Source organism: Mustela lutreola, chromosome 18 (assembly GCF_030435805.1).
Source record: "Mustela lutreola isolate mMusLut2 chromosome 18, mMusLut2.pri, whole genome shotgun sequence".
Lineage (NCBI taxonomy): Eukaryota > Metazoa > Chordata > Mammalia > Carnivora > Mustelidae > Mustela > Mustela lutreola.
This window is the reverse complement of record NC_081307.1, coordinates 24,976,483-24,999,555: the sequence shown is the minus strand read 5'-3', so window position 1 is coordinate 24,999,555 and position 23,073 is coordinate 24,976,483. Positions and strand designations below refer to the sequence as shown.

Below are 23,073 nucleotides of genomic sequence, written 5' to 3'. Positions count from 1 at the left end.
AGACTGTAAGCATTAGGGTTTTATCTTTAGAAGCTAATATCGTTCTTAATGATTCTTTCGTTCCTACCTGAAATTTTATTTGGTCTTACTAAGTATCACTACCTGCATGTTATTACTTACTGTGTAATGTAGTTAGAAAGTGGCATCAAAAATAAAACTGAAAATAAACCTAACCAAAGAGGCACAGAATCTATACTCAGAAAACTATAAAGTACTCATGAAAGAAATTGAGGAAGACACAAAGAAATGGAAAAATGTTCCATGCTCCTGGATTGGAAAAATAAATATTGTGAAAATGTCTATGCTACCTAAAGCAATCTACACATTTAATGCAATTCCTATCAAAGTACAATCCATCTTTTTCAAAGAAATGGAACAAATAATTCTAAAATTTATATGGAACCAGAAAAGACCTCGAATAGCCAAAGGAATATTGAAAAAGAAAGCCAAAGTTGGTGGCATCACAATTCCGGACTTCAAGCTCTATTACAAAGCTGTCATCATCAAGACAGCATGGTACTGGCACAAAAACAGACACATAGATCAATGGAACAGAATAGAGAGCCCAGAAATAGACCCTCAACTCTATGGTCAACTCATCTTCGACAAAGCAGGAAAGAATGTCCAATGGAAAAAAGACAACTTCTTCAATAAATGGTGCTGGGAAAATTGGACAGCCACATGCAGAAAAATGAAATTGGACCATTTCCTTACACCACACATGAAAATAGACTCAAAATGGATGAAGGATCTCAATGTGAGAAAGGAATCCATCAAAATCCTTGAGGAGAACACAGGCAGCAACCTCTTCGACCTCAGCAGCAACATCTTCCTAGGAACATCGCCAAAGGCAAGGGAAGCAAGGGCAAAAATGAACTATTGGGATTTCATCAAGATCAAAAGCTTTTGCACAGCAAAGGAAACAGTTAATAAAATCAAAAGACAACTGACAGAATTGGAGAAGATATTTGCAAACGACATATCAGATAAAGGACTAGTGTCCAAAATCTATAAAGAACTTAGCAAACTCAACACCCAAAGAACAAATAATCCAATCAAAAAATGGGCAGAGGACATGAACAGACATTTCTGCAAAGAAGACATCCAGATGGCCAACAGACACATGAAAAAGTGCTCCATATCACTGGGCATCAGGGAAATACAAATCAAAACCACAATGAGGTATCACCTCACACCAGTCAGAATGGCTAAAATCAACAAGTCAGGAAATGACAGATGCTGGCGAGGATGCGGAAAAAGGGGAACCCTCCTACACTGTTGGTGGGAATGCAAGCTGATGCAGCCACTCTGGAAAACAGCATGGAGGCTCCTCAAAATGTTGAAAATAGAACTGCCCTATGACCCAGCAATAGCACTACTGGGTATTTACCCTAAAGATACAAACGTAGTGATCCAAAGGGGCACATGCACCCAAATGTTTATAGCAGCAATGTCCACAATAGCCAAACTATGGAAAGAACCTAGATGTCCATCAACAGATGAATGGATCAAGAAGATGTGATATATATACACAATGGAATACTATGCAGCCATCAAAAGAAATGAAATCTTGCCATTTGCAACAACATAGATGGAACTAGAGCGTATCATGCTTAGCGAAATAAGTCAAGCGGAGAAAGACAACTATCATATGATCTCCCTGATAGGAGGAAGTGGTGATGCAACATGGGGGCTTAAGTGGGTAGAAGAAGAATCAATGAAACAAGATGGAATTGGGAGGGAGACAAACCATAAGTGACTCTTAATCTCACAAAACAAACTGAGGGTTGCTGGGGGGAGGGAGGTTGGGAGAAGGGGGTGGGATTATGGACATTGGGGTGGGTATGTGCTTTGGTGAGTGCTGTGAAGTGTGTAAACCTGGTGATTCACAGACCTGTACCCCTGGGGATAAAAATATATGTTTATAAAAAATAAAAAATTAAAAAAAATAAAAATAAAACTGAAAGAATAAAATGGTCATATCTTCCTTCATTTTATGCATATAAACTAAATGAACACTAGAGGAATATAGAAAAAAAAGATTTATTTCAAGATATGTTCTCCATACTATCTACAGAAATTCATTAAATCCAGGAAAACAAGCTCTAAGAAAAAGTCTCCCAAGTAAAAGACATTTTCCACAGATCCATATTACAAAGTCAGAACTGGGTTTCCATAGGAAATATCCTTCAAATTCAGTTGAAAATTTTCAGTGAAAAGAGGTCAATTCTGTATCACTAACTGAAATCCCAAAAGTATAGGATACATGCTAAATATAACTATCCCCATCTTGCTGTTCGTTTCTTAATACCTGCACAACTTTACAGATGTTAGGTTCTATTTATTTCTCTAACTTCAGTGTCCTTCACCCTATTATCACAACCTTACTCTCCATCGGGCCTTAGATGCCTTCCTTGCTCATGAAGGTTTCATGATTTCTATGGATTTGAATAAAGTCTGCAAGGCAAACTCACATTTCCCTAATCAATGCATTGATAATATTTGAGAACGATAATTTCCTTTCTTCAATAATAAACAAGTAACCTAAAATAAGATCCTTTTTTTAAAAACTTATCACCTGGCATTTTTATAAGTATCCATTACAAATCTGAAGCAAAATGGCAAAGAGTGTATTTACTTTTTACTAATACTTTTAGATCTAAAATATAAAAAGCAAACCAAAAAATGCTTGGTATGAAACAGAGTGCAGGGTAATGGAATTGTGCTCACATACAGATAGTGAGTATAAACTGGTACCACATTAAAAAAAAAAAAAAAATTTAGCATTAGCTGAACCAAGACTGCATCAAGATGTTTATCAAAGCATTATTTATGGAAAATCATGGAAATAATTCAGATGTCCAACAATAAAGACTCTGTTAAATAAACGATGGTTTTTCATATGACATTATCCTATACTAAAAGGATGCTCTTGAACATTGTGAATATACTTAATGCCACTGAATTATACATTAAAAATGGCTAAAAGGGTAAATTTTATTTTAAAATAAAATTTAAAATTTTTAAATTTGTATATTTTACTTTAGTTTAAAAAAATGTAAAAAGTAGAAACCATAAATGCAAGAAAACACAGGATGTTAACACAAAAACATGGAAAATTGTTTTTATAGTAATTAGTCTTTTAGATTAAAAATATATAAAACAAAATACGGGGGGAAAATATATATATACACATGTATATTTGAAGATAGAAAAAAGATTAAATCACTAAGTAGTGGGATTATAGAATTTCCTTTTTTCTTTATCTGTTTTCCTATTATATAAAAACACAATTTTGTATAAAATTTATCTAATCGTGTACACATACATGTTTATAAAAGAACATGGAAGTAAAGAGTCAAAATCAGTAGACAATGAAGGAATTATCTCTTTTAACTTGGTCTTGCATTAATAAAATATATTATTAAATCAGAGGTTTTGTTATCCACCCAACAGTCCCCTATTTAAATGGCTTAGAAATTTAGTACTTAGTAATTTAGAAAAGCTTATTTAAAACATAAAGTTTAGTTAGAACATATATTTTATCTGTTCCATTGAGTATGAATCATAACTGGTCATTCATCATTCTATAATGTTAAATGCTTATACACTATTTTCACACATAGAGAGAATTCATTATCTCTGATGGTTATACAAGGCCTCTGTTTCACAAACAAGGTTTGTAGTCATAATTATCCCTATAATTGAATTGCTTATTTGGGTCTAAAGAACCAAAATAAAAATAGTAATTAGGATCACAGTCAAAGAACTGCATAGAATTTGAAGTAACTTATCGCTAATTAACTCTTTGGAAAACAACCAAAAGTAAAAGCATTACAGACACATACCGCAGACAAGACTTTCAGTGTCACATTTCATTAAGCAACCACATGATTAAAAAAATATCTAAATCACAATTTTTTAATATTGCCACTTATACACAGTTGCTACTTATCCATGTATTTATGGCTCAGTGTAAGGAAGGACAGAAGGAAAACCAATATACCTTCTCTCTCTGATCCAGCAAAGGTCACTAAAAAGACTGTAATTCCCTGATCTTTACCAACACACAGCATATGCTACTGAGTTACACTAGAGGGATAATTTAGCTTTTACAGGAAAAACTTTTTGCTCCAAGTACATGCCCTATTCTTGACAACACTAAAAATAACAATAATGGTAAGTAACGAACATTTAGTAAGCTCTTACATGTGTCAAAAAGTATGCCAAATACTTGACATGCATCATCTCCTTATGATAACACCCTGTGAGAGATACCATTATCCTCATTTTGTTAAGTAATTATTTCCTTCAGTGCTGATATTCATGAGCCTCGCTTCTAAATACACATCTCAATTCTGTCTACTCCCCAATGCTACATCTCGGCTTCCAGTTCCATAATCTCCTGTCTAGACTTCCGCATACAGCCTTCTAACAGCATATACTTCTGATGGTCTCTCTACTGTCACATCTGCTGCCCTACATTGTTAACACAGTAGGCGAGTGATCTTTCCAAGGCATGTATCAGATGAGGTCATTTCCCTGCTGAAAATCTTGCAGTGGGCTCCCATAACACATATGATATTACTACAAACTCCTTAGGATCTACAAGGCTCTATGTGAGCTGACCCCTCTCCCCTCTCCCATGTCACTGAGTTTCATTTGCCCTGTCTTTCACTTTCTGTTCCCTGAATATGACAAACTCCTTTCAGCCTAGGCAACTTTGCACTGTTCTCTGAGAATTTGCACCTGGGATCTTCACTCCCCTAGCTCCTTTTGCCACCCAATTATCAGCCCAAAGATAAGTAATTCGGTGGACTCTGCCTGACCACTCAATTTAAAGTCACCTATGCATGTACACATACTTTTCCATCATTATTTTCAGTATCACTCAGTTTTACTTTCTTTCTGCATATAATCACTACCTGAAATTACCTTGTTCATTTACCTATTTGCCTTTTATATAACTCACCACTCAAGATGTTCCATAAAAAAAAGGTATTCTTGTGTAAGAACTATCTCATGAGCCAGTGTGTGTCTCTAGCATCAAAAATAGTGCCCAGGGGTGCCTGGGTGGCTCAGTGCGTTAAAGCCTCTGCCCTGGGCTCAGATCATGGTCTCAGGGTTCTGGGATAGAGGGCTCTCTGCTCAGCAGGGAGCCTGCCTCCTCCTCTCTCCCTGCTGCTCTGACTACTTGTAATCTATCAAATAAATAAATAAAATCTTTTAAAAAAATAGTGCCTGATACACAGTATGGCTTCAGCAAAATATTTGCTGATTACATGAATATACATAATGTTACTTACTTCATCATAATTAAGTCAAAGAGCAAGTGAGTAGCTTTTAATTTTGTATTTTTAATTTACAAAAAGAAAACATATGAAGGCTCTTCAACTATAAAAATACCAGAGATATTTTTAAATATTTAAACAAAACACCAAATTTTCACAAAGGAAAATCTTCTGTAATGCCATCATCATCCAGAAATAACCAGCATGAACATTTGATGATTAAACCTCCAGATTTCTTTTTTTGTGTGTGTATATGTTTTAACATCTTCACTCTGCCTTTTTGCTTTTCAACTATCTCAGATATTTTTTCAGGTAAAAATTTAAAATGTACAAATCCTTTTCTTATGAATTACTTAGATTTTTAATACATGGATATGTCACAATTTATTTAGTTGGGTGGTTTCACCATTATAAAAAGAAGATTTGCCATTATAAAAAAAAGGTAAAATATTCTTGTATACATATCTTCATATATCTGTCCAGTTCTTTAAGATAAATTCCTTAAAGCAGAAGGATTAGGTCAAAGGATACATGTTTAAAATTTCATATGTTGCCAAACTGTCCTCTAATTCAATCCATCAATTTTCATTTTTAACGAAAATGCTTGAGTACACCCATTTCCCTATCCTGTGTACATGAACACATACTTATAATCTTTACAAACAAAGAGGCAAAAATAAGAAATGCATTGCTTAATTTACATTTTCTTGGTTCAGATATTTGTACTTTTTTTTTTAGAAAATTGAATATATTAATACAGCTGAAATCTCTCCTAATCCTACTCTTCTCCTTTCTTCCCCAAAGACCCCGTTACATAAACTCAATGTTTGATATACTTGTCCGTATTTTTATACTTTTCATATACATGTTTTTAAACATGTAAGTTTATATATTTCACATTAATATATTTATATTTGATCTGTTCATATTCCATGTTATTATATATACTTATATTATATTGTCACTATCACATGATCTTCAATCTCTATTAGTGAAATTAATAGTTGTGGCAATTATCCCCTCTTCTTGCTGGCCCATGGAAACTCAATTATTGCTCAGGAATCAGTAAGAATGTACTATATTAGCGGGCGCCTGAGTGGCTCAGTGGGTAGAACCTCTGCCTTCGGCTCGGGTCATGATCTCAGGGTCCTGGGATCGAGGCCAGCATCATCGGGCTCTCTGCTCGGTGGGGGGCCTGCTTCCTCCTCTCTGCCTGCCTCTCTGTCTGTGTCTCTGCCTACTTGTGATCTGTCTGTCAAATAAATAAAATCTAAAAAAAAAAAAAAAGTACTATATTAGCAAAGAGAAGGTAAACCTTTCCCACAAGGAATGAGTCCTGATTCCTCTAAGCCAGAAAGGTGATTTTTTATTCCTCTTTGGCGATGACTGGCAAGGAGACAGAATGGAAAACTGAGAAGCTTCTGGAAAGACTTTTCTCCCTGCTAACAGAAGATATGTAAAACAAAAAGGATCCTTTCTCCTCTCTCCCTTCCTACTTCTAGAAAATTCTCAGTAAGGTTGTGACATTCAGAGCTACTGATAACATGATGAGAAGGTCAACAGAATTACGAAAATCCTAGCATAGAACCCTACTGTGCTCAGAGTATCCGACCAACTCTTGAACTTCCTACCTCTAGACTTGTCAAGCGGGAAATAAACATCCTCAGGCTTAAGTTTCTGTTAGTTGAATTTTGGAATATTTGGAGCTGAACCCATGCATACTGATACAAATATCTGTTTATATCTTTACTGATCATTCAAGTTTCATTTGTTAGCCTTCAGTTCATTGTCAGATAGTCTTTTTTTGCCTTTTCTTATTATTTTGTTGATCTTTATATATCCTAAACACTAATCTTATATTGGTTACATGCATTAAAAACATATTATTTTGCTTATGGCTTATCTTGACACTTTATTTATGTTTGACTTCAGACAAGTTTTAAACTTGAACATAATAAAACATATCAATCTTCCCCTACACTGCTTTCGACAAAGTCTATAAGAAATCCTTTCTATTCCTACACTGTTCATACATTTTCCCCTAGATTCCTTTTATAATTCTGCTTTCCACTTCTTTTTTTTTTTTGAAGCTTTTATTTATTTGAGAGACACAAAGAGAGCATGAGCAGAGAGAGGGGCAGAAGGAGAGGGAGAAGCAGACTCCCTAGAGTCCCTGGATTCTAGGGAGTCCAGGCTATCCCCCCTGAGCCACCCAGGTGCCCCTGCTTTCCATGTTTACATCTTTAATCTACCTGTATATATGCTGGGAGTTACAGATCTAATTTTATGTTTTTCACATCTTTTCTCTTTGGTTGGTCAGTTTGTTTAATAGTTTAACTTCAAAGAAAGTCTAAAGGGGCGCCTGGGTGGCTCAGTGGGTTAAGCCGCTGCCTTCAGTTCAGGTCATGATCTCAGGGTCCTGGGATCGAGCCCCACATCGGGCTTTCTGCTCAGCCGGTAGCCTGCTTCCCTTCCTCTCTTTCTGCCCGCCTCTCTGCCTACTTGTGATCTCTCACTGTCAAATAAATAAATAAAATATTTAAAAAAAAAAAAAAAAAAAAAAGAAAGTCTAAAATACCAAGTAGGGCAGTGTCAATCCCCCTTGTTTCTCTTAAAAAATTATCCTGGCGACTATTGCTTTTTGATGTTCAATGCAATTATCTTTAAGTTCCACAAAGAAATGTGCTAGAAAAGAAGTTTTTAAAGCTCATTGGTTAGAATTAATTCTATAAAGCTGACAAATTTACGATACTGAGTCTTCTAATCCATGGAAATGATATACCATGTATCATGTATATCCACGTATATCATACACATAGCTCTCCTCAAATTCAGAGCTCTCATTTTGTGTTGTTTCCTCATTAGTATCTCACACATATTTCTCAAGGATTTGGGGGTATTTTAAGGTTGTTTTTTTTTTTTTTTTTTTTTTTTTTTTCATCCTGGGACAGAGAGGGCAGTGGTACATTAGGGGCAGTCAATAAAACCAGATCACACAGAGCCTTTGAGTCATGAGGAGTCTGGATCCGAGCAGGAAGGAGTCTGTCAGCCAAGATTTGTCTGCCAGCTAATGTAACCAGAGGCAGTAACGGCAAAAAGAGGTCAGAAGACAGGCAAGAGCCAGATCGTGAAGAGCCTTTATCAGTGAGGAACACACCCAGCTACAAATAATGATATACTTCATTTGTGAAACCTCAAAAAAAAAAAAAAAAAAAAGGTAGAGACTCCACATATCTCACTAAACTTGTCCGGTCAGAGGCAATTCAGTCTCATATATAAGCTTAACAAGAGCTTTTAAACATTCTTCCACTCTGGCAAGCTTACAGCATGCATAGGCTCTCTTCTCCTTATTTGTTTCTCAGGGTCACAAAAGAGTGTCATACATATTCAGGTTCCCACATAAGAAAGAAGAGGGAAAAGGGAGAAGAAAAAGGCTTTCTCAGAGTCTTTATTTTTAAGGAAGCCTCTCTAAGATATTTTCATTTATATCTCATTAGCCAAAAATGAGTCATCTGTCCAGCTCCCCTAAGTCTGGAAAGTCAATTTTTTTTTTTTTTTAAACTGGGCACACGCAGCCTTCTACAAAATCTAAGATCTGTTATTGAAGATAAAGGAGAAAATGAACTTTTGGGTGAATAACCAACAGTATCTGTCCCAGCTTTCTAAGTCGTGGGTAAGAAGTTTGGATTTTAAGTATGTTGGAAGTCCATTATGAGAGAAATTACTTGATTGTATTTAAGTCTTAAAAGGATTATCGGTTGGCTATGTGAAAAACAGAATGGAGAGGGTCACTGGCAAAATCAGAGAAACAGGCTAAGAAAAACCTGCCACCATCCGGGCAAGAATTGATGGCGGCGTGGAATAGACAGCAGCAGTACAGATGGGCCAAAAGGAAAGACAACAAAGACCGGCTCCCAAGCTTCTAGCCTGAGCAGCTCGGTTTATGGAGGCGCCACTTGGAGAAGGGTCCAGGCAAGCAGGTAGCAATAAAAAGTTCACCCAGATGAAACTGCTCTTCTCTACTGAACTAAGTAATGTGAACTTATTTTGTAAACTGCAGCACTTGCTTTCCCCTAAACAGTGTGAGAAAGAACTGCATTATTTTATATATTCTAAGAAATTTTAAAATATACTATGTGGAAATCATTGTGCTGATTCTGTGAGGAAAACCTAAATTCATAACACAAAGCCTGACCTTAATATGTCACCAGTTAGATCCCAAGACCTGTCCTGTACTGCCCACCTACTTGTACTGACTAACCTTTGTCTCACATTTTTCCTTAAGCATTTCCTTCTGGCTTACCTCTTTTTTTTTTTTTTTTTTAAGATTTTATTTATTTGACAGAGATCACAAGTAGGCAGAGAGAGAGGAAGGGAAGCAGGCTCCCTGCTGAGCAGCGAGCCCAACTCGAGAGGGTGGGGGGGGGGGCGGGGCCTTGATCCCAGGACCCTGAGATCATTACCAGAGCAGAGCTGAAGGCAGAGGCTTTACTCCACTGAGCCACCCCGCTCCTCTGGCTTACCTCTTAACTCAGACAAATGAAACCCAAAACCACCCCTCAGATGATGGCAACTACCCAGAGTTGACCCAAATCCCTGATATGCGCCTATTCTGATGGACTGTGGAGTGACCCCTGGATGAGAGGAAATTACCTTCATCTCATTATAATACTAAAATCTCCACCCAAGGAAGAGCCTCAGCCTTATTTACATGCGTACAAATGTTTCCTTAAGGCATATGCTTAACCTTATACAACCTCCACATATCTGACAAGGCTTTCCTATCTAAACATTCATCCTAACCCTAAACGGAAAGTACCCATTCACCCTCTCGGGGAGTCCCAGCTTTGGAATCTATTCCACATGATCTCCTTATTTGCTGCAAATAAAGTTTTTCTCTGTGCAACATCTCACCTGATATAGTTTCTGTGAATCACCATGGGGTAAACTCACGTTGCTTCCATTAAAAGTATACTTAACTGTTTTCCTTATTCTAATGTTAGAGTTTAAATTAAGGCCATTCAAAAATGCTTCAATATCAAATGTAAGGTCATCTAGCATCTCTTCACCAAGTCCAAGTTTAGAGATAGAAAATTGTTTCACTTATGTTCAGCATTTCTTTTTTTTTTTTTTAAGATTTTTATTTATTTATTTGACAGACAGAGATCACAAGTAGGCAGAGAGGCAGGCAGAGAGAAAGGAGGAAGCAGGCTCCCCGCTGAACAGAGAGCCCGATGCGGGGCTCGATCCCAGGACGCTGGGATCATGAGCAGAGCCAATGGCAGAGGCTTTAACCCACTGAGCCACCCAGGCGCCCCCAATATTTCTTTATTTATTTATTTATTTGACAGAGAGAGACACAGTAAGAAAGGGGGGTGGGTGAGAGAGGGAGAAGCAGGCTTCCTGTTGAACAGGGAGCCTGATGTGGGTGGGGCTCAATCCCAGGACCCTAGGATCATGACCTGAGCGGAAGGCAGACCCCTAATGAATGAGCCACCCAGGTGCCCCTATGTTCAATATTTTAAACCTACTAAAATTAAAGCTTCCAAGGAACAACCCTGACCAATATTAAATCTTGTAACTAACAACTGTGATTTCTGAAACATAATAAAACATGAGAAACCTAAGGTGTTTGTGGAGTATTTTAAAGTGATCTTATTATTTATGGTAACAAAGTTATAGCCTAAAGATATTTTTTACCTAATTAGACTGTCAACAAAAGCAACAACCACTGTATATCATTTCAACTATGAAATCCATTGACCTACACTTATATACTCAATGAAAAAATTTATGGGCGCCTGGGTGGCTCAGTTGGTTGGACGACTGCATTCGGCTCGGGTCATGATCCTGGAGTCCCAGGATCGAGTCCCACATCGGACTCCCAGCTCCATGGGAAGTCTGCTTCTCCCTCTGACCTTCTCCTCACTCATGTTCTCTCTCACTGTCTCTCTCTCAAATAAATAAATAAAATCTTTAAAAAAAAAAAAAAAAAGAAAGAAAAAATTTATATTACATCTCCCATATTTATTCATTTTAATTTTTTTCCTTAAGGGTAGAAAGATCTAATTATACTCAAAAGATACTCAAAATAAGAGCAAAATAAGTTTGAGAATATTTAGGAAATAACTCATGAACTCTCCCATATATCACTGTTTTTCTTATTATCAAAGGAAACCACAAAAGCTAAGCTGTGATGGATAAAAAGGTACTTAATGACAGATGTAAATTGTTCATTATTCTGTCTAAAAACATTAGAAAAAATTAGACTATAAAACAGAAGAAGAACCTACTTACTTTCTTCAGCATTATCAACCTGCTATTTCTAAAATAACAATTTAGAAAACAAACTACAGAATGAATTCAATGTCAATGAAGTTCCATGTTTTTCATCTGTCAAAGGAAGCATCTCACCAATTAATTTTTCCACTTTGTAGAAACTGATTTAGAAAAGCATTTATGGGTAGATAAAATAGTATTAATTAGCAAGTATAGTCAAGAATGTATTTGACATTCTTGGTTCTTGACATTTTGGTTCCCTAAACCCAAGTGAGAAGCAGAAAGGAAGAGATAAATCTCAGATTCCAACCTAAACAACAACAACAAAACAGTTTAAGAAATCATCCCTTGAGGAAGAAAAAGAAAATATTTAAGTATCGCTGTGAGAAGAAACATCAGCTTAAGAGATAGATCAGGTATCCTGGACAGAGGAGAAGCAAGAGGAAAATGTCCTAATTGTGTCCTTTTACTCCTCAACACAGTCACATTGTCCCCTATGCCACTGTGGAATATAAAGCAGTATTTCCAGCCCAGTTCTAGCCAACAGAAAAGGAGTAACACCAAGGTAAAATAGTAGAACTTAGTTGAGGTGGGAAGGAAAGTAGAGGTAGACTCCTAATTAGGCAATACACTGAAGGTGACAACACTTTGAAAAGATAAGAGTGAGAGAAATTGTGTGCAACCGGGGCGGAATTGAGCAAAAATTCCCACCTAGAGCCTCTCTACCCTGAGGTATGTCCCTATTTACCTCAAAACACCTGGAGGACCAAAACAGAACACAGGCTTTCACAACCCCTAAACCTGACCCCTATCAAACTCATTCTCCCATAACAATGCAATACTGGCCCAACTGTTGGTTTTAAGGCAATGTAAGCTCACAGTGGAAAATAACATGTCTGAGGAGTGCAAGCACCATGAAAGAACAATAAACTAAAAGCAGAATTAATAGACCAAAACAAAACAAAACAAAAAAAGACGTTTAAAACTGGCAAATTAAATGCTTCAAGAGAAAATAATGGAGAATACTGAAAGTATGACATGAGAACAAAAATCATTCAGGTAAAACCAACTGGAAATATTGTCATGAAAAATGTAAGTGGAAAACTAAAATATATAATGAATTGATTGAATAGTAATGAAATAAAGAATAAATTCCTCATTAAAAAAAAAAAAAAGGTTGAAGAACTAGCCCAGTAAGTATCTGATGGGGATAAAGAGAAGGCGGAGAGGTAGAGGACAGGAAGATAAGATTTATACATGCATAGAAATAATGACAGTACTTCTCAGAATTAAAGGAAAATGTAAAGTTTCAGATTAATAAGAGTTCATAAAGCACTAAACAGAATGGATGGACATGTTTTGTGCAATCTGGCAATATTAAAGGCAATGAAATTTCTAAACCTTTCAGCAAGAAAAGACAAACTTTTTGACTTCAGATTAAAGTCAACCTTCTTTATTTTAAGGAAAAGCATTTTGATGCTTAATTTCATATACAGCCAGTTTTTCATTTACATGAAAGAGTAAAATTAATCTCAGATATGTAAAATCTCAAAGCTGAACACAAAAAGATACTAGTTGAAAGTGATTTCATCAAAATACTTCAGCATGATGAAAAATGGATTTAGGGATGGGTGTGTGTGTGTGTGTGTGTTTGTGTGTGTGAGATCTCCAGGAACACTGAACAATGAACATTCCAGCAAATAATTGCAACATGTAGGTTGTTACAAAGAGCACACAGCCATATAAACTTAACTAAGCTGGTGGTAGGAAAGCGTCCCCAATGAAGTGATATCCTGAGCTAAATTCTACAGAGTAAGTAGTTAAGCAGAAAAAAGGACTGGAATAAATGTCCCAAGGAGGACAAGATAGAGTATATCCAAAGTTCAAGAGGTGTGAAGTACATTCAAGTACCTAAAATAAGTTCAGAGTGGTTCGGAGAGGTAGTAATAAAGAGTAATAAAGATTCTCAAACAGACAACAACATGGAATCAACTAATTTTCTACCACAAAAACCATGGAGAAGCAGGATCATCCTTCAAAACCGAAGTATAAGAATTAAAAATCCTTTAAATTCTGTATGTCAGGGGGTTAGACTATGACTGTTCCCTATCAAAGCAGCATAATTTAAAATTTCTGCAATGCAAATTTAGGTATCAGAAAACTGCAAAATGTATCTGTATATACAACACTGTTAGAAGACAGACAGAAAAGCTAAGGACTCCTGAAATTCCACTGAGTTTTTAGTCTACTTCCATTTATTTCAATATATTATTGCAGAAAATACTTTCACTATAAAAGTAGAAACAGAAAGGTCAAATACAGCACAATGAATTAATCAAACAGTTAATGAGGACTCAAAGAAAAAGAAGCAAAATGTGCCCTAATGAATACCTCTGCTTTCAACTATAATTAAGAGACTTCATCTTCATTTTTATTTTAATGGTTGTACTTATTATACAATAAAGGGCTCAAGGAAACTGGCTACCTGCTTAGGAAAAAAAAAACCCAAAACTTAAAATCCTTACTTCTTAGTATATAGCAAAATAAATTCAAAACAGATTAAGGTACAAAATAAGAAAATGAAGCCATAAAAAAACTGAGGTGGACATTTGCATGATTTCAGAATGGAAATGCCTTTTTAAACATAAAATTGAAGAAAACAAACAAACAAAAAAAGTCAGGGGCGCCTCGGTGGCTCAGTGGGTTAAGCCGCTGCCTTCGGCTCGGGTCATGATCTCGGGGTCCTGGGATCAAGTCTCGCATCGGGCTCTCTGCTCAGCAGGGAGCCTGCTTCCTCCTCTCTCTCTGCCTGCCTCTCTGCCTGCTTGTGATCTCTGTCAAATTAATAAATAAAATCTTAAAAAAAAATTAAAGGCAACAGGTTTGAAAAGTTGGAAATAAAATTAAAAAGCAAACCAGGAAAATATTTGCAATGATAAGAAAACATCAAAAGGTTAAAAAAAAAAAGTGTAAGGGAAGAAAACAATTCACTAAAAAAGAAATACAAATTATTTAAAAAAGTAAAACCAGGTACTCCAGATATAATCAAAGAAATGCATATTAAAACATGAACTGTTTTTTTAATCAAAAAGTTAAGAACTATGTTCAGAGGAGCAATATTCACAAAAACATGATCATCACCACTAGAACAGATACGTACCAGAATATTCAAACCATGGCATTCCTTCTAACACTGAAAATGAATCAACTACAACTATACAAGAGAGAGGAGTCACGCACAATATAGTATATACTATCTAATATCATTCATACCAAGTTCAAAAGTAAACAAAACTAATCTATGAGTGGTAGAGGGGTAGTGACTCAATGACACATGACAGGGGTTTTACCTGGTGTTGTCAAGGGTATGTTAGTAATATAAATTAGTAGAACCTTTTAGTAAAGTAAATTTCATAACACATGTATCTATATACAAAAACTCTCTAGGAATATATGTATAGCATTGTCTTAAAAACTTGCAGTTAGGGGCACTGGGTGGCTCAGTGGGTTAAAGCTTCTGCCTTCGGCTCAGGTCATGATCTCAGGGTCCTGGGATGAAGCCCTTCATCAGGCCCTCTGCTCAGCAGGGAGCCTGCTTCCTCCCTCTCTCTCTGCCTGCCTCTCTGCCTACTTGTGATCTCTGTCAAGTAAATAAATAAAATCTTAAAAAAAAAAAAATTAAAAAAAAAAACTTTCAGTGATCACCCTTTCAGTTCACTACCTAGACTCAAACTTCCTAGACTCAAAATCCAAACAACCATGAAACTACAATTTCTTGAATACCTAGCCAGGTTTTTCTCAGAGGTAATAACTACGTAATAGGCTCTTTAGTAGTCACTGAGTCACAATTGTCAAAATACTTCCTAAAACATAAAAGGTTTTACAAATATTAGATGTTCTTAATATCACTAGATTTGGGAGGGGTTTTTTTTGTTGTTTTGTTTTTTAAAGATTTTATTTTTTTATTTGACAGACAGAGATCACAAGTAGGCAGAGAGGCAGGCAGAGAGAGGAGGAAGCAGGCTCCCCGCTGAGCCGAGAGCCCAATGCTCGATCCCAAGACACTGGGATCATGACCTGAGCCGAAGGTAGAGGCTCTAACCCACTGAGCCACCCAGGCGCCCCTAGATTTGGGAGTTTTAATCCATGTTACACATATCCTCAAAGAGTGATTCTCAACTCTGCATGTGAGAATCACCAGAGGAGATTTGTAAAAAGCAAAAGCCTTGCTCCTACTTCTGGATTTGACTTAATTGGTCTAGAGTTAAAAATCACTACTCACGGGCGCCTGGGTGGCTCAGTGGGTTAAGCCGCTGCCTTCGGCTCAGGTCATGATCTCAGGGTCCTGGGATCGAGTCCCGCATCAGGCTCTCTGCTCGGCAGGGAGTCTGCTTCCTCCTCTCTCTCTCTCTGCCTGCCTCTCTGCCTACTTGTGATCTCTCTCTGTCAAATAAATAAATAAAAATCTTTAAAAAAAAAAAAAAAATCACTACTCACAAAGTGAACATCAACATCAGCATTACATTAGACTTGTTAAAAATGCAAATTCTCAGACTCTACTCCAGACCAACTCAATGAGAAATTTTGGGGGTGTGGTCTTAGCAATCTGTTTCAACAAGCCCTTGGGGTGATTCTGATGCAGTTTAAGAACCATATAGCTCTAGTGCCTCTAGATGTTTGTAATCCTCTGAAAATTACGTGTAAAATTTGCTGTTCATCTTTCTTGGGAGAATGTTCATGCCTTTCATCAGATTCTCAAAAAAGAGTGTTAACAAAATTAAGAACCACTTACATAAGCTCAGCAGCTTTCAGAGTGTGGTGGGTACGTCTGGAGGTCCCTGAGACTTTTCTGGGAGTCTGAAAAGTCAAAACTACTTACAAAATAATACTAAGACCATTTTGAATTTTTTGATACCAACACACTGATACTACACCATTTTGTAACATCATATGCCGGTCATCTGGAAGATGTACTTATGGCGCTCTTGGTGCTACAACGGTGATGGCAAGTGAAACTGCTGACATCTTGGCTTGAACCAAGACAGTGGCACCAAACTATACTAATAGTCATTGTATTCTTTACCACCAGGTCCTCACAGTTTAAAAAAGGGGAGGGGGCTGGGGGCAGCCAGTTTCACTTAAAAATGTCATGAAAATATAAATATTAATTTTACTAAACTCAACCCTAGAGTACACAACCTTTTTAATATTCTTGTGACAAAATGAGAAACATACATTAATCACTTGTAGATACCAAAATACGGTGGTCTTGAGGAATAATACTTATGCAACTGCTTGAGCTCTGTTTGACTTGTGTATCTGGCAGTCTCCTGAGAATGAACAAAGTGAGCCTGACACTTCAAGGAAAACACTGTATCTGGCTCCATCACTTAAGAGCTTTGTGACCTTGGAAAAGACATAATTCTCTGAGTCTCAGTTGCTTCATTTTTAAAAACAAAAACAAAAACAAAATCTACCTTGTATGGTTGCTGCTGTAAGGATCAAATAAAATTACACAGGGAAAGCACAAAAGTCACTCCCAGACAATTCTTACTATTTCTATTAGTTTTTATACTATTATTTAGTAATATCAAAACTATGTTCATTCATGTATGTGCCAACAGAGCAGTGAAAGCACTTTAATGACAAAGGACTGGACTAATATACAAGGATTATTATTTATACATTTAAGAAAGAAGATGAGAAATCAGAAGCATTAACTTACAAAGTTCACTTGCTCAAATATTTATAAAGCACATACTAGAAGCGATCCAATGAATTAAACACTGAACTGCTGTTATTACATACTACAAATTTATCTGCTTTTGTAAGATTTTAATAGGGTAACAATTATACTTCACTACTGTTAAATTTGTGGGTATTTGGGGGTAGGAGGGCAACCAAGTTTTTGATAACTTGCTACCAATTTTTATATTAGTCCAAAACTTTTTTTTCCCCCCAAATAAGAGTATCTTCCTACAAAGAGGAAAAGCATAGGCTGACATCTCTTCTCAAGACATTAGTGGGGGAAAATAGCTAAAATGTATTCATTTATTCACTAGCTGTAATCCCAGGTCATTTCTTCTTAAAAAAGAAAACAAGAGTCGTCAACATGAGAACAATGTGAGCTTTTGGAAAGGGAGAACTGCACATCTTATTAACAAGATGGATGAGAACATCAAAATGGTCTCCACGGCTGGTGAATATAACAGAACGAAGGCATCCAATCTTTTTGGTGTCTAGTTATAGCATTATTACTGGGCATCAACTGGGCATACCCTAGCTTTTCAAAAGCATTACAACGGGGTACGTAGGTTATTTTTAAACTGTAATTGATGATCAGGACTTTAGATTCAAGAATTTTTGGTCAATCAGCAAATGCAGTTTACAGTTAATACAAATCATCTACCAAATGCCTCTTCACTTTTTAAAAAAATACATCTACCATATAAGAAAGAAGTTGCAAGTCAAACAAACAAAAAAAGCAGCCACCACCAACCATCAGTGTACTTTTTGTTACATCAAGAAGACACAGGAGCGAGAAAACTTTACTTCATATTTTTCTCTTTTTTTCCCCACAATTAGAAAGCACACTAGTTAATTGAATAGGGAGCTGACACACTCCAAAAAAAAGGCGGGGGGGGGGGGGATGTTGATGTTGGGGTGGGATTTAAACTCACAGCTCTAATTCTTTCCACAGATAACTGAACAAACAGGCAAAACAAGTTTCCAGTTGACAAAGAACCCAGCAACTCACAGTAAGGAAAAGCAATCTCAGACATCTAATGAAGCCTTAAAAGGAAAACCCAGCAAGCACACAAAACCAAAAACTCCTACCTTGTCTCAGTTACTCAAAAAATGATTTTTGGAAAACAACCCTCAAAATTATCCCGAGTACCTAAACTTTAATGGAAATACCATGATCACAGCTACATCCCACCTTCCTGGGTATTTTTATCAGAGAAATAAACATAAGTCGAAGTAACTTTAAGGACCTTGATATGTGGGAAAAAATAAGAATTTAAGAGACACTGATCTCTTCGATTGTATCTACTGCATATTTTACAGAGAACCACCCAAAAGATTTCTTTGTTGTGAAGCAAAAGGAGGCTATTAAAGACATTCAAGAACAAGCTAGTCTTGTGCAACTGATCACAAGACTCATGGCAATGTTTATTCCTTTCCAAAACATAGCACTACTATATATTTTCTTAGCATTAGTTACATTCCTTGATTATTTCTTCTCCTGAGATCTAAGCTTAAGATCCCATTTTTAAACTTATGCATGCTCATAACGTGGCCCCTGATGATACTTCTTCTATCTCCCAGGTGTATTTCTTTCCCCTTTTAACTGCCAAAGAATCACTTGAGGTCTGGAAAGAATGAACACCTAGCTGTGATCTATACAGCTCCTTTGGAAGGAACGGGATGCCCCAAGGGAAAAGAAAAGACAGAAGAGTAGACAAAACTTGTCAAAAAATCTACATAAATAGACTATGAGGAAACCATTTTATTATAAAAAAGCCCTTAACATAATATCTCATAATATATTTTTTTAAAAAGGATTCAAGAGTATGTGACAGGGACGCCTGGGTGGCTCAGTGGGTTAAAGCCTCTGTCTTCGGCTTAGGTCATGATCCCAGGGTCCTGGGATCAAGCCCCTCATGGGGCTCAGTGGGGAGCCTGTCCCCCCTCCCCCACCTGCCTCTCTGCCTACTTGTGATCTCTGTCAAATAAATAAATAAAATCTTTAAAAAAAAAAAAAAAGAGTATATGACAGTTCCCAGGGCTTGGGGTAAGGTGGGAATGAGCAGTTAGTGTTTAAATGGACACAAGAGTTTATATTTGAGATGATGAAAAGTTCTGGAAATGGACAGTGGTGATGGTTGTACAACACTGTGAATGTACTTACTAACAATGAACTAACACTTAAAAATGGTTAAAATGGTAAATTTTATATTATGTATTCTTTTACCACATACACACACAGAGCAAGTGGCAAATTTAGTGAAAGGTAAAGTTCCAATATACATAAAAAGAAAAAAAAGCCCAAAAACTAAAAACTAAAATTCAAAAAAATTTTTCTAAAATACAAGATCTGGAGCAATGTAAAAAAACACAACATATATCTGAGAAAATCTACTTAGAGAAACTAAGACTAAGATAAATTCTGTTAGAATATGTTGACATTGTGCAGGAGGAAAAAATCCTTGGGACATAAAGAAAATCAGATTACCATCAGACTTTCAACATTAGCAGCTTTTACCAGGAAAAAATGGGATAATTTTTTAAATACTCGGGAAAGAAAAAAAGAACCAAAATTTTTATATACAGTCAAACTGACTTCTAGAATAAGGCAACGGCTTTTACTGGCATTAAAAAAATTTCAGATTGGGGCACCTGAGTGGCTCAGTGGTTTAAACCCTCTGCCATCAGCTCAGGTCAAGATCCCAGGGTCCTGGGATGGAGCCCTGCATCAGGCTCTCTGCTTAGCAGGGAGCCTGCTTCCTCCTCTCTCTCTCTCTCTCTCTCTGCCTGCCTCTCTGCCTACTTGTGATCTCTATCTGTCAAATAAATAAATAAAATCTCTTTAAAAAAAAAAATTTCAGGCATTGCTGTTTCCAGGACACCTTCCTGAGTAAGCTCCAGCGAATAAGTAACAGACTACCAAAAAAAAACTAGAGACATCAATACTAGGACTAGCAGTGAGCATTTGCAACAGATATGGCTAGAATTGTAGCTATAAATAATGATTTCTTATCTATTGCTATATAACAAACTATTCCAAAATCTATGGCTCAAAATAACAACTACTACTTATTATTCTGATGATACAATCGTCTGGAGGCTTGATGAGGCTGGAATACCCAAGCTTCACTCACTCAGCTGGCAGTGGGTTCTGGCTGAAAGGCACAAGCCTTACTTCTCCATGGTCCTTCTAAAAGCATGGTGGCTGGGTTCAAGAAAGTTCCCAATGCATGAAAGTGAAAACTTAAGATCTCTGAAGGCTCAGGTGTTACACGCAAAACTGCCACATTCCATTCATCCTGGCAAATCACAAAACCAACTCAAATACAGGTGGAAGGAAAAAGCCTCCACCTTTTGATAAGTGATACAGTATACATATACCTAAAGAGGAAGAATATGTGGTAGTCATCTCTGGGGACTATCTATCACACGTTTACTTGTAGAACTAAAACTAAATGAAATTTATAAGAGAAAAACAAAGTAAATGTGCAATATAGTTCCTCAGATGACTCCCAGTGACCTCCATCTCCCATTATATATGCCCCAGTGTAATCCTCTCCCTTTTAATACAGGCTGGTCGTACTGATTAACCTCTAGCTAACAGAATACTACAAAAGTTGATGAGGGAATACTTGTAATATTACATTTTAAAAAGACTCTAGCTTCCATCTTGCTTGATCTCTTTTGTTCTCTCACTTGCTGGCTCTGAAAGAAGCCAAATGTCATGTTGGGAGCTGCTTTATGGAACTGAAAGACCGCAGTCCAACAACCGCCAATGAAATAAATCCTGTTAACAATCACATGAACAGTTTGTTAGGAGATTCTGCCCTCGTCAAGCCTTCAGATAAGACCACAAGCCCAACCCACATTTTGACTGAAGTCAAATGAGAGATCTTGAGCCAGAAGACATAGCTAAGTCATGCCCAGATTGCTGACCCACACCTGGAATCCTGACCCAAAGCAACTATGAAATAATAAATGTTCGTTACCTTAAGCTCTTACGTTTTGGGGTATTTCAAAAACAGCAACAAGTAACTAATACAGTAAAGTCAAAATAAGTAGAAAGGAGGAAATAATTAAGAGAACAAACAATGGACAAAATTAACACAGCTGAAAGTTGGCACTATGAAAAAATCAGTAGAACTGATAAACACTCTGGCTAGTCTAATCAAAGAAAACACAAATTATCAGTATGAAAAATAATAAAGGAGTCTGTCTCATTAGCTTTTAGAGACAATATAACAATAATAAAATAGAATGCTATAAGCACACCTATGCAAACAAATTCAACAACTCAGACAAAATAAACAAATTCCTTGAAAAATATAACTCACCAAAATTGAGGGATAATAACTGAGTATCTTAGCCATCTACCTATTAAAGAAATTAAATTCAGTATCAAAAATCTTCCCACAAAGAAAACTATGGTTTAGTTAGTTTCTTTGGGGGATTCTATCAAATATTTAAGGAAAATGATGGCAAGTGTCCAAAAAAAATCATTCAGAATAAAAAGAAATAAACACTTCCAAATACACTTTATTTGGAAGGTAGCATAACCCTAATGCCAAAACCTGACAAAGGTATTACAAAAACAAAAACAAAAAAGATAAGAAAATTACAAGCCAATATTTCTCATAAACTTAGATCTATGCAAAAATCTTTAACAGAACATTAGCAAACAAAATCTAGGAATATATAAAAAGGAATAGACATCATGACCAAATAGTGTCTACCCCAAAAATGCAAGGTTGACTTAACATTTCATAAATGCAATGTAATATATTAAAAGAATAAAAGAATAAAGGATAAAGCCCATATGGTTATCTCAAAATATGCAGAAAAGGCATTTGATAAAATTCAACACCATTTTATGATAAACCCACTCAACAAACCAGAAATGAAAAGAGCTTCTTCTATTTGAGAGAAGGATACTTATGAAAAACTTAAAGCTAACATCATACTTAATGGTGAAATACTGTTGTTCCCCTGAGAGTTGGAACAAGACAAAGATATCCACCCTCATCACTTTTTTCAACATTATCAAAAAGAACAAATATGTCATAACTGCCTCTATTTGAAGATATGATTCTTTAATAAAATCCTAAAGAATCTACAAAAGAACTATTAGAAATAATAATTTTCTTTTAAAAATTAGAATTTAAAAAAATCTCATGAAAGGCTCCCCACACTAGAATTTATGAAAACTGCTAAGAGAAAATAAATGGTTAAATAATGGTCATGGATTGGAAGACTCGATATTCTTTTTTTTTTTTTTAAAGATTTATTTATTTATTTGATAGACAGAAATCACAAGGAGGCAGAGAGGCAGGCAGAGAGAGGAGGAAGCAGGCTCCCTGCCGAGCAGAGAGCCCGATGCGGGACTCGATCCTAGGACCCTGGGATCACGACCTGAGCCGAAGGCAGAGGCTTTAACCCACTGAGCCACCCAGGCGTCCCGGAAGACTCGATATTCTTAAGATGTCAATTTTCCCCAAACCGACCTATAGATTCAACATAACCCCAATTATCAGCTCAGCATGCCATGCTGTAGAACTATGTGAAGTTAAAATTTCAATGAAAGTTCAACAAACCTAGGAAATCCAAAGCATCTTGAAAAAGCTGAGCTAAGTTGGAACATTCACACTATCAACTTCAAAACTAACTACAAAGCCTCAGTTACCCAGGCAATGTAATTCTGACATAAAAACAGAGAGGTAAGACAGATATAAAGTCTGGATATAGACCCCCCACTTAT

The 23,073-nt window shown here is 36.4% G+C and overlaps 2 protein-coding genes across 2 annotated transcripts in view; one reads left to right on the top strand and one right to left on the bottom strand.

Annotated features, from left to right (window-relative positions):
• Nucleotides 1-23,073, top strand: part of DUSP4 (dual specificity phosphatase 4) — a 277,349-nt gene that overhangs the window by 205,414 nt on the left and 48,862 nt on the right. The gene's annotated exons all lie outside the window — the stretch shown is intronic.
• The window catches only part of TNKS (tankyrase), a 209,908-nt gene that overhangs the window by 181,068 nt on the left and 5,767 nt on the right, over nt 1-23,073 (bottom strand). The gene's annotated exons all lie outside the window — the stretch shown is intronic.